Genomic DNA, 14,114 nt, shown 5'->3' with positions numbered 1-14,114 from the left:
ATGGTGGTACTGTGTCCGCACACTGGGAGAGGGGAGGGCTCAACAGGGAACAAATGGATACCACCGGCACTTTTGTAACATATGAGTCTCGCTTTGACCCTCTCTCCAACAATATCTCCCTGTAAGTCTCTTGTGCCCCCTGTGAGCAGCCAAATTGGCACTGGTGCTCAGAGCGAGCAGGTCCATCACTGCGAAAATCTTCTCACAGATGCAGCCCCTTTAAGAGGCTTCTGCTTCTGCTGCTGCTGCTGCCGCTGCCGCTGCCACAGCCTCCATCTCACTCAGCCGCTTAGGACCAGATCACCCCACATCCTTGCCTCGTCCTACCTTTTGCCATTGCAGAGTATTTTCTTGTATTTCTCCCTAGTTGTATGGCTTGTTCATCTAGATCCCAGGCGATTTTTCTTTGCTGCTGCTCTGTTTCCATCACAACTTTGATTTGGTTGCCAGAAGGATGAACAGAGCCTCTATCATCTATGCCATTTTGAAGCAATCCTGTACACTTTTAAAAAGAGGTGAATTGGAGTCCTTAACCCACAGCACAAACCCTTTCCCCTGGTAAGAGAAACGAGGATGGAGACCTAGACCCTGGCTCCAAGCCTGAACTTTTCTTTTAGGAACTAGAGAAAAGAATTCGGCCCACAAAATCAGAAATTTCCCCTTTTTCCAGGGAGTAGAGTGGAGACCTTGGCCTTGAGATCTAGCCTGTCTTTTCCTAACCGAACCTTAAGTAGAGAACTTGGTAACTTTGAAAAAGAAGTAGGTAGAATTCCATGACACAGAGACCAGGCCTGTGCCCTGATAAAAATAAGTAGAGTCAAAACTTGAAAACATGACACCATGCCTGGCCCATTTTAAAGGTGAGGATCACGGCTATGGAGAGCGGGTAAGGATGCTGGTCAAATGGAGAAGGGAGGGTGGTAGAATTGGCAGCAAGGAAGTATGGAAACATGGAGTAGGATGGGAATGGGCTGCCTTAGTGCTGAGGAAGTTGGAAGGGTCTTGGGAGTGGAAATGACATTAATAGTAGAAGGAAAATGGAATGGTGCATCTGGAAAAAGAGTGGGGCTGCTGGGTCACGGGAGACATTGTGGAGTAAAGAAGGAGGAGAGAGCTCTCTGCCCAGCCCTAATCAATTTGCTGGGCAACAGCTGTGATTAATTGACAGCTATTTCTGCCTCCAAGGAGCATTGATTTGGAAACTCACCTGTGCCAATCACGGGGCCTAGACAAGCTAAACCCCTGACCAGTCACCCCTTCATGCCAGGAGTTCTCCTCCAGGGTTTCCAAGTGCCCTGGGTTTGGCAGGGACCCATTTGCCAATGAGCCAAGCGAGGACAGAGAAAGAGACAGGCAAGAAGCTCCAGGGGGGAGTGGGAGACAGTAAAAAGTTCCTCGTATTCACTTCTGAATCAGTCAAGAGGCCTCAGCAAGAGCATGAATATCGGTGATCTGGATGCTAGAGGCAGGTGTGAGAATGGCAGTACTCATGCAATCTGGCTTGCAGACCTTCAGGGGTTTATGCAGGTGTTGTTCTCTGGGTTGGGGCAGGAAGGTGACTCTCATACCTCCCAATTCCAGGCCCTTTCTGGGCCTGGCACCCAGGATTTGGAGATAACAAGGCCAGCCTTTGTACTGGGCCTTCTCTGAGATGTGGTTATTTCATTCCTATCACCATGCTGGCAGTTGTTTGATGATTACAGCCTCTACCGAGGTTGTGGGCTGTAGCCTCATTTCACTGTGAGTGTGCCATTTGTGTCTTGAACTGAAAACGGCAGGTCAGGACTGCTGATATAGCAGGGTCTCTATCAGTATTAGAACCATCCTGGAGCCACCACCAGTGCATAGCACCACCTCCTCCCCAGCCTCAGCAAAGGGCTGACCAGAGGGAATGGCCATCTAATCTCCACAGGCCCCAGTGCTCCTGGAGACCCCATGAGAACCAAGGCTCAGGAAGCCTGCACTGTTCTATACCAGAGTTCAGCCATTAACTGCTGGCCTGCTGGGAGGCCAGCCTCCACTGCCACGCATTGACATTCTTGGCCTCCCTAATCATGGTCGCCTCTGCATTCTATTGGCCTAAATGATACAAACTGGGCCAGTGGCCTGTCTAACCAGCGGTGTTTAGGCCAGACACGAGAGGTCACCAGAGAGCCCTGGAAATTTAGGATTTGCGTTCTGTCTGGAATTCAGGTCTCTGCCACCAAGGAGCTCCTAACTCACCCATTCATCTTGTGACTGGCCCTTTTGATCTGTCCCCCTCAATGTCAAAGAAAGGGAACTCTGTCAGAGGCGCAAGGGACAGGGCCATTATGATTTCACTCCTGTGTAGACTTGAAAAGGAGAGCAAGACTCTGACAAGCAAACAAACAAACAAACAAACAAACAAACAAACAAACAAAAGCCAACTCAGAGCCTCAGACATGAGACTGGTGTGAGTCAGCGCCTAAGAGCAGTAGGGGGAGAATGACATGTTTGAGAGATGATGACACACCACACGGCAGGTGCTGAGAACCCCATGCAGGTGACCTATGATTGAGTAGAAGGCAGTGCCCTTGACATGTGAGTAAGAAAATTAAGTCACGTATCCTCACTAGGTTTCATTGTGTCAAATGGATAGACAGGCAGGTTTAGAAGCGCCAAACACTAGTCTGGCATTCTTGTGATGATAGATTTCTGGACACACTGAAATGTTGTTTGGATTTGATGGGATCATTTTCCATCCTGTCACAGAGCTGCCTAGCAAAGACTGTTGGAGTCATCTGAGTGCCATTTGAAATAAAGCGGCAGACCCGGTTCCTCAGTGTTTCCTGAGACTGTGTTCATCATCTTCCTCCTGTGTTTTGAAAATGAGAAGGACTCCAAAAGGATGTATTTGACTCTTCTTGAGAAGTCAGCTCCTCAAGAGCCAGAAGAGGGACAGGGTAATACATTCTGGAACAGGGTAGTGAGAAATAGGTAAATGAAAAAAGGCTGTGACGTTGCTGATAGAGGGACACCCTGGCCCCTTTCTCAATAGCTTTCACAAAGTTCAACCTTGGAAAACAATGAACAATGCTGTTTAGAACAAAGGGTACATCGGAGCCATTTGTTCTGTTGGTCTCAGGCTAAAGAAGGTGTTTCAGGGACACGGGCAGATGCCAAAGTTTTCATATTCCTTCCCTGTTCAGGTGATTCCCTCTGTCTGAAACTCTGTTGTCATTGCTCCCCAGAAACAATCCAGATTCCGTGAGGTACAGTATATGATGCGAGGCATTCCCGAGGCAAATCCTGCTCAGTGGATCATTGGGTTCTTTTTAGACATCAAATGGAGGTGGGGGAGGGAGAAAGGTGCCAGAATATCAGTTGGTGGCAGCTGTGTGTGACAAGGACCCTGGGCCCACTGCTGAGTTCTCTGGAATTTACACATGATATGGTGGGCCACTGGAAACGTGGGTCTCCTTGCATACCCTTGTGCACGGTCACTAAAAATTCCACACGTGAAGCAAAAAGGAAAGGATGAAGTCTGAGGTAACCTTAGAGTAAATGAAATGTTCCTTATTCACCACTGAGGAAAACATCTGAGAGATGCCACAGCCAGACCCCCTCCTCAGCCATCTGAGCCCTGATCCGAGCTGTGGCCTCAGTTGGACTGGGTCTCCCTTGGCCTTTGATACTGAGTGTGTCAGCTACCTCCTCAGCACAGGAGGCTTTGGTACTGAGCTGGATGCTAGGCTGAGCAGGCTACTGGCCACTCAATGGTTGTAGGGAGGTAGCTCATGAGGCTCTGTGCTAGTGGTTCTGGGTTCAGGTGTGTGTTTGTGGGGGGGATCATATAGGGTGGATTTCTTTTCTTACTTTGACTCTTTTGAAATTCAGTTTTTCTATTGAAGCACAGATGGATTCAAAGGTGATACTGGTTTCAGGAGCACGCCACCTGGCTGCCACAGTTCCATACAAAGTGTTTGTTACCAGGGGTCCAGCGATCATCATTCACCCAGAAAACAATCCTAATGTGACTGAGAGGATTCTCCTCCTTTTGGACACTCGGCCTACACACCTGGGCCCAACCAAATGTTGACAGATATCTCTGGGGAACATATTTGACATCCTCACACACTCTACCAGACATTGGTACTCCTAAAAGTCTCTTGAAGAACACAGGCTGCTTTGCACTCCCACGAAAGTGCATGCACAATGGGCCCACATTATTCAACACAAGTGAAACTGTACGCCGACACTCATAGAAATGTTCACCCATGCACAAACTCGAGGGCACTCACATATTTCCATCTGCCTGGATATCATACAACCACATCTTTGTCTCTCACACACACACATGCCAGACACACAGAAACATATACAGACACATAGTAACACACACACACACACACACACACACACACACACACACACTCACATATAGAGGGACACTGTAAACTCCCAGCCAGAAACTTATATGAATTCAGTTCTTTAAAGATTGAGTGACATAAAACAGATCCACCATACCCATAGCCGCTGGTAAAATGAGACAAGCCATGGATGTGCCTCTTTGATACAGACACGTTAAGGCCCCTGACATCAAGGAGATTTCCCAGCCAGGCTCTGAAGGCCTCCAGAAGCCTTTGTCTCCTAAGCCCCACACACTGGGGCCTAGCTTAGTCTCCTCAGCCCTCTGTCTTCCTGGCCACAGGAGGAAAGGGACTGTGCCTGGCAGCATGGCTGTCAAAGGGGACATGGGGTATTACCTTCTGAGGTGCTGGCCAGGCCTAATAAAATATTACTTAACCCTCTGCCCCCTGGACCCAGTCCCTGGCTGCCTCAGCCTGGCTGGGCAGTGGCTTGACATAGCCAAGGTCCCAAGGTCCCAAGGTCCCAAGGTCCCAGGAGCAGTGTGCTTGCTGATGGTCCAAAGCCCTGCTGTGGACAAACAGACTATCAAGGGTGAGGGTGGGGAAGGGGAGAATAGGCCGCCTGTATTGGATCAGGTAGATGAGGATCATATCTGTGGAGAGGGAGTAAGGAGGCTGGTCAAATGGGAGAAGAAAAGGTGGTAGAATTGCTAGCAAGGCAATATGGAAACGTGGATAAGGATGGGAATGGCCAGCCTAGAGGCTGAAGATGGTGGAAGGGCCCTGGAAGTGGACTTAAAAGCTGAGGTTAGAAGGAAAATGGAATGAGGCATTTGGAAAAAGAGAGGAGCTGCTGTATCATAGGAAGACAAGTGGAGGAAAGGAGAAGGCCCCTGCATGGCCCTAATCAATTTGATGGGCAACAGCTATGATTAACTGACAACTCGTCCCACCTCCAAGGAGCACTGACTGGACAACTCACCTGTGCATATCACAGGGGCCAGGAGAAGCTGAACCCCTGTCCAGTTGCACCTTCTAGAGACCAGAACTCCTCTCTGGGGTTTCAAAGTATCCTGGGCCTGTCAGGGACCAGTTTGCAAAAGAGCCAAGCGAAGACAGAGAAAAAGACACAGAAGAAACTCCAGGTGGGAGCGAGAGGCAGGAAAAAGTGTTTCATGTTCACTTCTTGATCAGTCAAGGGGCCAGGGAGAGAATATGAGTAGAAGTAACCCGGACACTCGAGGCAGTGGTGAGGCTGGCATCAACCCTGCCCGCTGCCATGTAGACCTTTAGGGGTTTATGCAGGTGTTAGTTCTTTGGGTGGGGGCCAGGCGGTGACTCACAGACCTCCCAATTCCAGGCCCTTTCCAGGCCTGGAGCCCAGGGTATTAGAAATAACAAGACCAGCTCTTGTCCTGGGACTTCTATGAAACTTGGTTACTTCATACCTACCTCCCTGCTGGCAGGTGATTGGTGATAACGTCCTTGACCAGGCCATGGACAGCGGCCTCATATGACTGCCAGTGTGGCAGTTGTGTGACCTGAACCAAAAACAGCGGGTCAGTACTGCTGTGTACAGTAAGGTCTCTATCAATGGCAGATCCCTCCTGGAGCTGCAGCCAGTTTATCACACCACTTCCTGCTCAGACTCAGCAAATGGTGGACCAGAGAGACTGACCGTCAACCCTCCAAAGGCCCCAGTGTTCCTCCAGTCTGAAGAGAACCAAGGCTTAAGACACCGGCACTGTTCTGTGCCAGGGTTCAGACCTTAGCTGCCGGCCTGCTGAGAAGCCAGCCTCCACTGCCAGACATTGACGTCCTTGGCCTCCCTAAGTATGGTCGCACCTGCATTCTATTTGCTCAGAAGCTATAAGCCATCCTCTTTGGGCCAGTGGATGGTCCAGCCACTGATGTTTATTCTGGAGATGAGCGGTAGCCAGATAGCCCTGGCAATTTCAGAGCTGCATTCTGCCTGGAATTCAGGCCTCTGCCACTGAGGAGCTGCTTACTTCACTCATTCATTTTGAGACTGGAGCTTTCAAGCAATTCCCCTCGAAATCAAAGAAGAAAACTTTGTCATATTGCAAGTGACAGGGCCCATATGATTTCTCTCCTGTGTGGACTTGAAAAGGAGAGCAAGACAATGACAAGCAAACAAACAAAAATCAGTTTACAGCCTCAGACATGAGACCGGTGTGGATCAGAGACTAAGGGCAGTAGGGGAAGAACAACATGTGTGTGAAGGGGCACAGCATTTGAGAGATGGAGACACACTGGTGGCGGGAACTTAGCACCCAAAACAGGTGACTGATGTTGGAGTGAAGGCAGCGCCCCTGACATGTTGGTAAGAGTGTTAAGCTACGTAGCCCCTCTAGGTTTCATTCAGTCAAGGGACAGATGACAGCAGGTTTTGAGGCGCCAAATCCTAGTCTGGTATTCTCCCGGTGACAGACTTCTGGACACACTGGGACATTGTTTGGATTAGGTGGGATTATTTTCCATCCTGTCACAGAGCCGCTGAGCATAGACTATTGGAGTCACCTGAGTGCCATTTGAAACAAAGTGGCAGTCCCAGTGCACCAGTGTTTCCTGAGACCATGTCCATCACATTGCTCCTGTGTTTTGAAAACAAGAAGGACTCCAAAAGTATGTGTTCGACAATTTCTAAAAGTCGGCTCCTTCAGAGCCGGAAGAGGGACAGGGTAATCCATTCTAGAATAGGGGAGTGAGAAATAGGGAAATGAAAAGAAGGCTGGGATGCTGATGACAGAGAGACACTCGGGATGCTTTCTCAATATGTTTAGAAAAGTTCAACCTTGGAATACAATGAACAACCTTGCCGAGAACAAAGGGTGCTTGGGAGCATTTGTTCTGTTGGCCTTGGGCTAGATAAGGTCTCCCAGAAGCCAACTTTCTCATATTTCTGCTCTGTCGAGGTGATTCCTTCTGTCTGAAACTCTATTGTGATTGTTCCCCAGAAACGATCGGATTCCCTAAGGGAGAGTACAGTATGGGAGGCCTTCCACTAGGCAAACAATACTCGATGGATCATTGGGCCAACTGTTTTGAGACATCAAATGAGAATGAGGGTGGGGGAGGGAGAAAGGTGCCTCAGATTCAATTGCTGCCTGCTGGGTGTGGCAAAGACCCTGGGCCCACTGCTGAGATCTCTGGAATTCACACATGATATGTCTACCCACTGGAAATGCAGGTCACCGTGCATACCTTTTACAGGGTCACTAGAAATTCCATCAGTGAAGTAAAAAAGGAAGGGTGAAGGCTGAGATAACCTTGGAGCTAATGAAATGTTCCTTACTCACTACCAAGGTAACATCTGAGAGATGCCACAACTAGTCCCCTCCTCAACCATCTGGGCCCTGGACTGAGCTGTGGCCTGAGGTGGACTGGGCCTCCCTTGGTCCCCGATGGCGAGCGTGTCAGCACCACCTGAGGATGGGAGATTCTGGTCCAGTCCTGGATGCTGGCCTGAGCAGGCTGTGGGCAACCCGATGGTTGTAGGGAGACAATGTTGAAGCTCCATCTAATGAATTTTGGCTTGGGTGTATAGGGGGTTAGGAACTTATCAGGTGCATTTCTTTTCTTACTCACACAAAGCAATACACAATGTACCCACATCATTAAACAAATGTGAATTTCATAGAACTTTCATCGAAATGTTCAGGCAGGTACACACACGAAGGCACTCACATTTTTCTACCACCTGGATATCACATAACCACATCTGTTTCTCACACACATTTAGACACAAACATACACACACACACACACAGGGACACTGGAAACTCCCAGCCAGAAACCTATTAGAGCTCGGTTCTTTAGAGAGTGAGGGATATTAAACAGGTCCACCACACTCAGTTGGTTCAGAAAGTGAGGCAACTCGTGGCTGTAACTCTTTGATACAAAAACATGAAGACCCCTAAAGTCATGGAGGACTTCCTTCCAGGCTCTTAAGGCCTCCAGATGCCTCTCACTTTTGGCCCTTCACAATTGGGCCTAGCTCAGTCTCCTCAGCCCTGTGATTTCCTGGCCTCAGGAGGAAAGGGAGTGTACCTAGCAGCATAGCAGGTGCAGTGGACGTGGGGTATCGTCTTCTATGTTGCTGGCCAGGCCTAATAAGATATGACCCAGACCTCTGCCCTGAGGACCCAGTCCATGGCTGCCCCAGCCTGGCTGAGCAGTGAACTCAACAGCAGCCAAGATCCCAGGAGCAGGCTTTTGCTGGTGGTCCAAAGCCCTGCTGTGGGCAAACAGACTGTCTAAAGTGAGGGTGGGGGAGAGGAGAATGGGCCTCCTCTGTTGGAATAGGTAGGTGAAGATCAGGGGTGTGTAGAAAGGGTAAGGAAGATGGCCAAATGGAAGGATGAAGGGTGGTAGAATTGGCAGCAAGGGAGTACGGAAACATGGAGTCAGAAGAAAATGGGCTGCCTGGAGGCTGAAGAAGGTGGAAGAGCCCTGCGAGAGGACTTGGAAGCTGAGATTAGAAGGAAATGGAATGAGGCATCCGGAAAAAGAGTGGGGCTGCTGAGTCATGGGAAGACATAGTGGAGGAAAGGAGGAGAGAGCCCCAGGTCTAATCCTAATCAATTCGATGGACAACAGCTGATTGGGCAACTCACCTCTGCCAGTCATGGGGCTTGGAGAAGCTGAAGTGCTATCTAGTGGTCTCTTTCCACCCAAAGTTCCCCTCTGGGGCTTTCAGGTGCCCTAGGCTGGGCGGTGACAAGTTTACAGACTAGTCTAGGGAGAACAGAGCCAGACTCAGCAAAGAAGCTCCAGTGGGGAGTGGGAGGGAGGAAAAAGTGCCTCGTATTCACTCTGAATCAGTCAAGAGGCCTGGGACAAGAGCATGGATGTCGGTAACCAGGAAGCACCCCCGCCCACTGCCCCGCAGACCTTTAGGAGTTTACTCAGGTGCCCTTTCCAGACCTGGGGCCCAGGATGTTCAAAATAACAAGGCCAGCTCTTGTCCTGGGCCTTCTATGAAACTTGTTTTACTTCATACCTACCACACTGTTGGCCAGTGGCTGGTGATAACGGCCTTGACCGGGCTCTGGGTATCGGCCTCATTTCACTGCCAGTGTGGAATTAGTGTGTCCTAAATTGAAAATGGCAGGTCAAGACTGCCGAATTAGCAGGGTCTCTATCTATAGCAGAACCTTCCCGGAGCCGCGACCAGTATATTACATCATCTCCTGCTCCCCCTCAGTTAAGGGTAGATCAGAGGAACTGGCCGTCAACTCTCTGCAGACTGAGGAGAACCAGCGCTGAAGACACCTGCACTGACCTGTGCCAGGATTCAGCCCTTAGTTGCTGGCCTGCTGGGAGACAAGCCTCCATGCCACACATTGACCTCCTTGGCCTCCTTAAGCATGGTCATATTTGCATTCTATTTGCCAAGATGCCATAAGCTGTCACCTTTAGGCAAGTGGCAGTCCAGCCGCCAGTTTTTAATCTGGAAATGAGCAGTATCCAGACAGCCTTGGGAATTTTGGGGCTGCGTTCTGCTTGGAATTTAGGCTTCTGCCACTAAAGAGCTCCTCAACTCACCCACTCATTTTGAGACTGGCCCTTTCGAGCAATTCCTCTCCCCATAAAGGGAAGGGGACTATGTCAGACTGCAAGGGACTGGGACCTTATAATTTCTCTTCTGTGTGGACTTGAATAAGAATAAGACACCAACAAAGAAACGATCAAAATCCAATTCAGAGCCTCAGACCAGAGACCGGTGTGGATTGGGGAGTAAGGGCAGTACTGGGACAACATTTGTGTAAAGGGGATCAGCATCTGGGGGAAAGTTCCACACTAGGCAGTGTGTGCTGAGCATTCTATGCAGGTGATGGATGTTGGAGTAGAAGGCAGCTCCCCTGACTTGTTGTTAAGGGTGTTAATCCCCGTAGCTCCATTAGGTTTCATTGAGTCCAATGGGAAGACTGAAGCAGGTTTTGAGGTGCCAAACTTTAGTCTGGCATTCTCCTGACTACAGACTTCTGGACACACTAGGACGTTGTTTGGATTAGCTGGGATCATTTTCCATTCTGTCACAGAGCGTCCTAGCAGAGACTATTGGAGTCACCTGAGTGCCATTTGAAACTGATTGACACTCCCGGTGCCTCAGTGTTTCTTGAGACCATGTCCATCATGGTCCTCTTGAGTTTTGAAAATGAGAAGTATTCCCAAAGGATGTGTTTGACTGTTCCTCAGAAGTCGGCTCCTCCAGAGCCGGTAGAGGGACAGGGTAATCACTTCTGGATAGGATAGCAATAAATAGGGAAATGAAAAGAAGGCTGGGATGCTGCTGACAGAGGGACACTTAGGCCCCTTCCTGAGTATGTTTAGAAAAGTTCAACCTTGGAGAACAATGAACAACTTTGTGGAGAACAAAGGGTACTTGGTAGCCATTTGTTCTGTTGGTCTCGGGCTAAAGAAGGTCTCCAGGGGACTGGGCTGATGCCAACTTTCTCATATTCCAGCCCTGTTGAGGTGATTCTCTGTCTGAAACTCTATGTGGATTGCTCCCCAGAAACAATCCGGATTCCCTAGGGGATGGTACAGGAAGTGGGGCCTTGCTCAATGAATCATTGGGTCAATTCTTTTCAGACATCAAATGAGAATGGGGGTGGGGAAGAGAGAAAGGTGTTAAGGAATCAATGGATGGCTGCTGTGTGTGTTAAGGAACTTGGGCCCACTGCTGAGTTCTCTGGAATTCACACATGATATGGCTGGCCACTGGAATTGAGGCTCACCTCACACACCCTTTTACGAGGTCACTAGAAATTCCATCGGTGAAGTAAAAATGGAAGTGTGAAGGCAGAGGTAACCTTGGAGCTAATGAGATGTTCCTTACTCACTATAGAAGAAAATATCTGGGAGATGCCACAGCCAGTCTTCTCCTCAGCCATCTGGGCCCTGGACTGAGCTGTGGCCCCAGGAGGACTGGACCTCCCTTGGTTCCTGATGGTGAGTGTTCAGCTACCACCTGAGGACAGAAGAGTTTGGTCCCAACCTGGATGCTGGCCTGAGCAGGTTGTGGGCAACCTGACAGTTGTGGGAAGAAAGCTCATGAAGCTCCTTCTAATGAATCTGGGCTTGGATGAATAGGTGTTTGGGATCTTATTGGGTGTATTTCTTTTCTTTACTTATATAAAGTGGATTTTCAATATGCACACATCATTAAACATATTTGAATTTCATAGAAGTCTCATAGCAATGTTCAAGAAGGCACACACAGGAGGGCACTCACATATTCCCACTTGCCTGGATATCACACAACCACATCTCTATCTCACACGCATTTAGACACAAACACATCCACATACACACACACATGCGCGCGCGCGCGCACATCGGGACACTGTGAACTCTCAGCCAGAAATCTATTTGAGCTTAGTTCTTTAGAGAGTGAAGGACAGGTCCACCATACCCACAGCCGGCTTTTAAAGGGAGACAAGCCATGGGTGTGCCTCTTTGATACAGACACATGAAGACCCCTGAAGTCAAGCAGGCCTCCTAGCGGGGTTTGTAGGCCTCCAGAAGCCTTTCCCTTGGTGCCCTTCACAACTGGGCCTAGCTTGGTCTCCTCAGCCCTGTGACTTCCTGGCCTCAGGAGGAAAGGGAGCGTATCTGACAGCATGGCAGGCAGAGGGGACATGGGGTATTGCCTTCTGAGGTGCTGGCCAGGCCTAATAAGATATGACCCAAAACTCTCCTCCTAGGACCCAGTCCCTGGATGCTGCAGAATAGGCAGCATGACAGTATGGAAACGTGGAGTAGGAAAGGAATGGGCTCCCTGGAGGTCAAAAAGGTGAATGGGCCCTGGGAGTGGACTTGGAAGCTGAGATTAGAAGGAAAATGGAATGAAGCTTCTTGAAAAAGAGTGTGGCCGCTCTGTCATGGGAGGACACAATAGGTCTGACCCTAATCAATTTGATGGACAATAGCTGCGATTAATTGACAGTTAGTCACACAGTTCCTGGTCCTAGGCTACTAGGGTGTTGGCTGGCAGCCCTACTCTCTGGGAGCATGGAGAGTCAACTCTCCAAAACCAAGGATTAATACTGGTTTCTTTGCATGTGCGGCAGGAGCTCGGGGGCTTTCAGGTATAGTCCTTTGCCCAATATCCTACGTTCTTGCATCTGAAGCAAGAACTCAAAGTCTCTTTATTCCTTGGTCTCTTAAGGGATGCTTGTTGGGTACCAAGGGCCTGGCCAATTGTGACGGCCATAATCCTGGCTTTTCCTTTTTCTTTATTCTGTTCTTTGTCCCTCTTCAATATTTCAAGTGTTATTCCGTGAGGAGGATTTCCCTGCAAATGCAAGGAGAACAGAATAGGTTGCCCCTGTATCTAAAGAAAACTGAATTTCCTTACCTATTGCATCCAGAGTTACTTGGGGTTCAATTCAATGTCTCCTATTCCTCTTAAGGGATGCTTGTGTCCTCTTAAGGGATGCTTGTCGGGTACCAAGGGCCTGGACAATTGTGACAGGTATAATCCTGGCTTGTCGTTTTCTTCATTCTTTTCTCTTCTTCCCTCTTCAACATCTTGAGTGTTATAGATTATGAAGGCTATATATAGTATTTGGTTAGTCTGTGGTCCCATTTGCAGCTTTTGAAGCTTGCGTCTGATATCAGGGACCGACCGGCTAATAAAATGCTGGCCTAAGAAAGCTAACCCTGCAGGGGAAGTGGAGTCTACATTAGTATACATCCTAAAGGATTCTTCTAGCTGGTTAAAAAGGTGGTTGGGTTATCATATTTTTCTTGAGTAATGGTTCTAAGCTTCTCATAGTTCATGGATTTTGTATTCCTTTTTTTTTTTCTTTCTTTCTTTTCCCCCATGAGGGTTTCTAGAAATTTGGCGCATTTAGCCATTCCCTCTTGGGTATTATAATTCCAATGAAGATCAGCTAACGGTACTACCTCTGTCCCAGGGGTATAGCCCTGGGTGTTCCTAGCAAAAGGCTTCATCTACCTCCTGACAGGCCGCTGTTAGAATGCGGTCCTTTTCAATTATTGTTACACTATGTAGCCGCAGATGAGCCCAATTGGACTCTGTAGCCTTTAGGGGACCTTAAGGGTGCCCAGCCATGGAGCCACAAATTCGTACCTGACCGAGTCAAGCCGAACAGGCTGCCCATTCATTCACTCATTCACACAGCAAGTTAAAACATTGCCTCCCTGCTTTTGGAAGGCCGTGACCTATGTCTTCCCTCCTGGGAAGACCCTGACTGATGTCTTCTCCCCCCCGGAAGACCCTGACCTGTGTCTTCTACCTGAAGACTAGGAGGTGATCAAGCTCCTCTTCCGCCCGGAGACGCGACTTGAATAGGGGGCTGAGCCCCAGGGCTTTACCTTATCCTGTGGCCATTCCTGGTTCCCTCCTATGAGTCTGGTTGGAGGCTCAGCCATCCTGGGAAATGGGGCACTGGTCCAAAAGAGAACCTGGAATACCATCAGGTGGCACGACTTCTCGTTCTTCTCGGAGCTCCTCCGCCCTGGCCTGGCTGAGCCACCGGTCCAGTGGCTCAAAGGGCTGGCATGGTTGGAGTCTCCCTGGGGAATCCAGAAATGTTGCAGAAAAGTGGCAAAACAAGACCGGCGAGAAACCAAGCACCACTTGGAGAGTTGGAGAACTCAGGTTTATTATGCTGGTGGTCCCAGAAGAGCTAGTGCTCTGAAGATCTGGGCCCCAAGCTCAGGGGTAACCTTACTTTTATAGGGCTTAACAAGCAAAGGCAATACATCTGTGCTTAACAAGCAAAGGCA

Source organism: Pteropus vampyrus, unplaced genomic scaffold, assembly GCF_000151845.1.
Source record: "Pteropus vampyrus isolate Shadow unplaced genomic scaffold, Pvam_2.0 Scaffold79, whole genome shotgun sequence".
Classification (NCBI taxonomy): Eukaryota; Metazoa; Chordata; class Mammalia; order Chiroptera; family Pteropodidae; genus Pteropus; species Pteropus vampyrus.
This window is presented reverse-complemented; position numbering follows the sequence as displayed.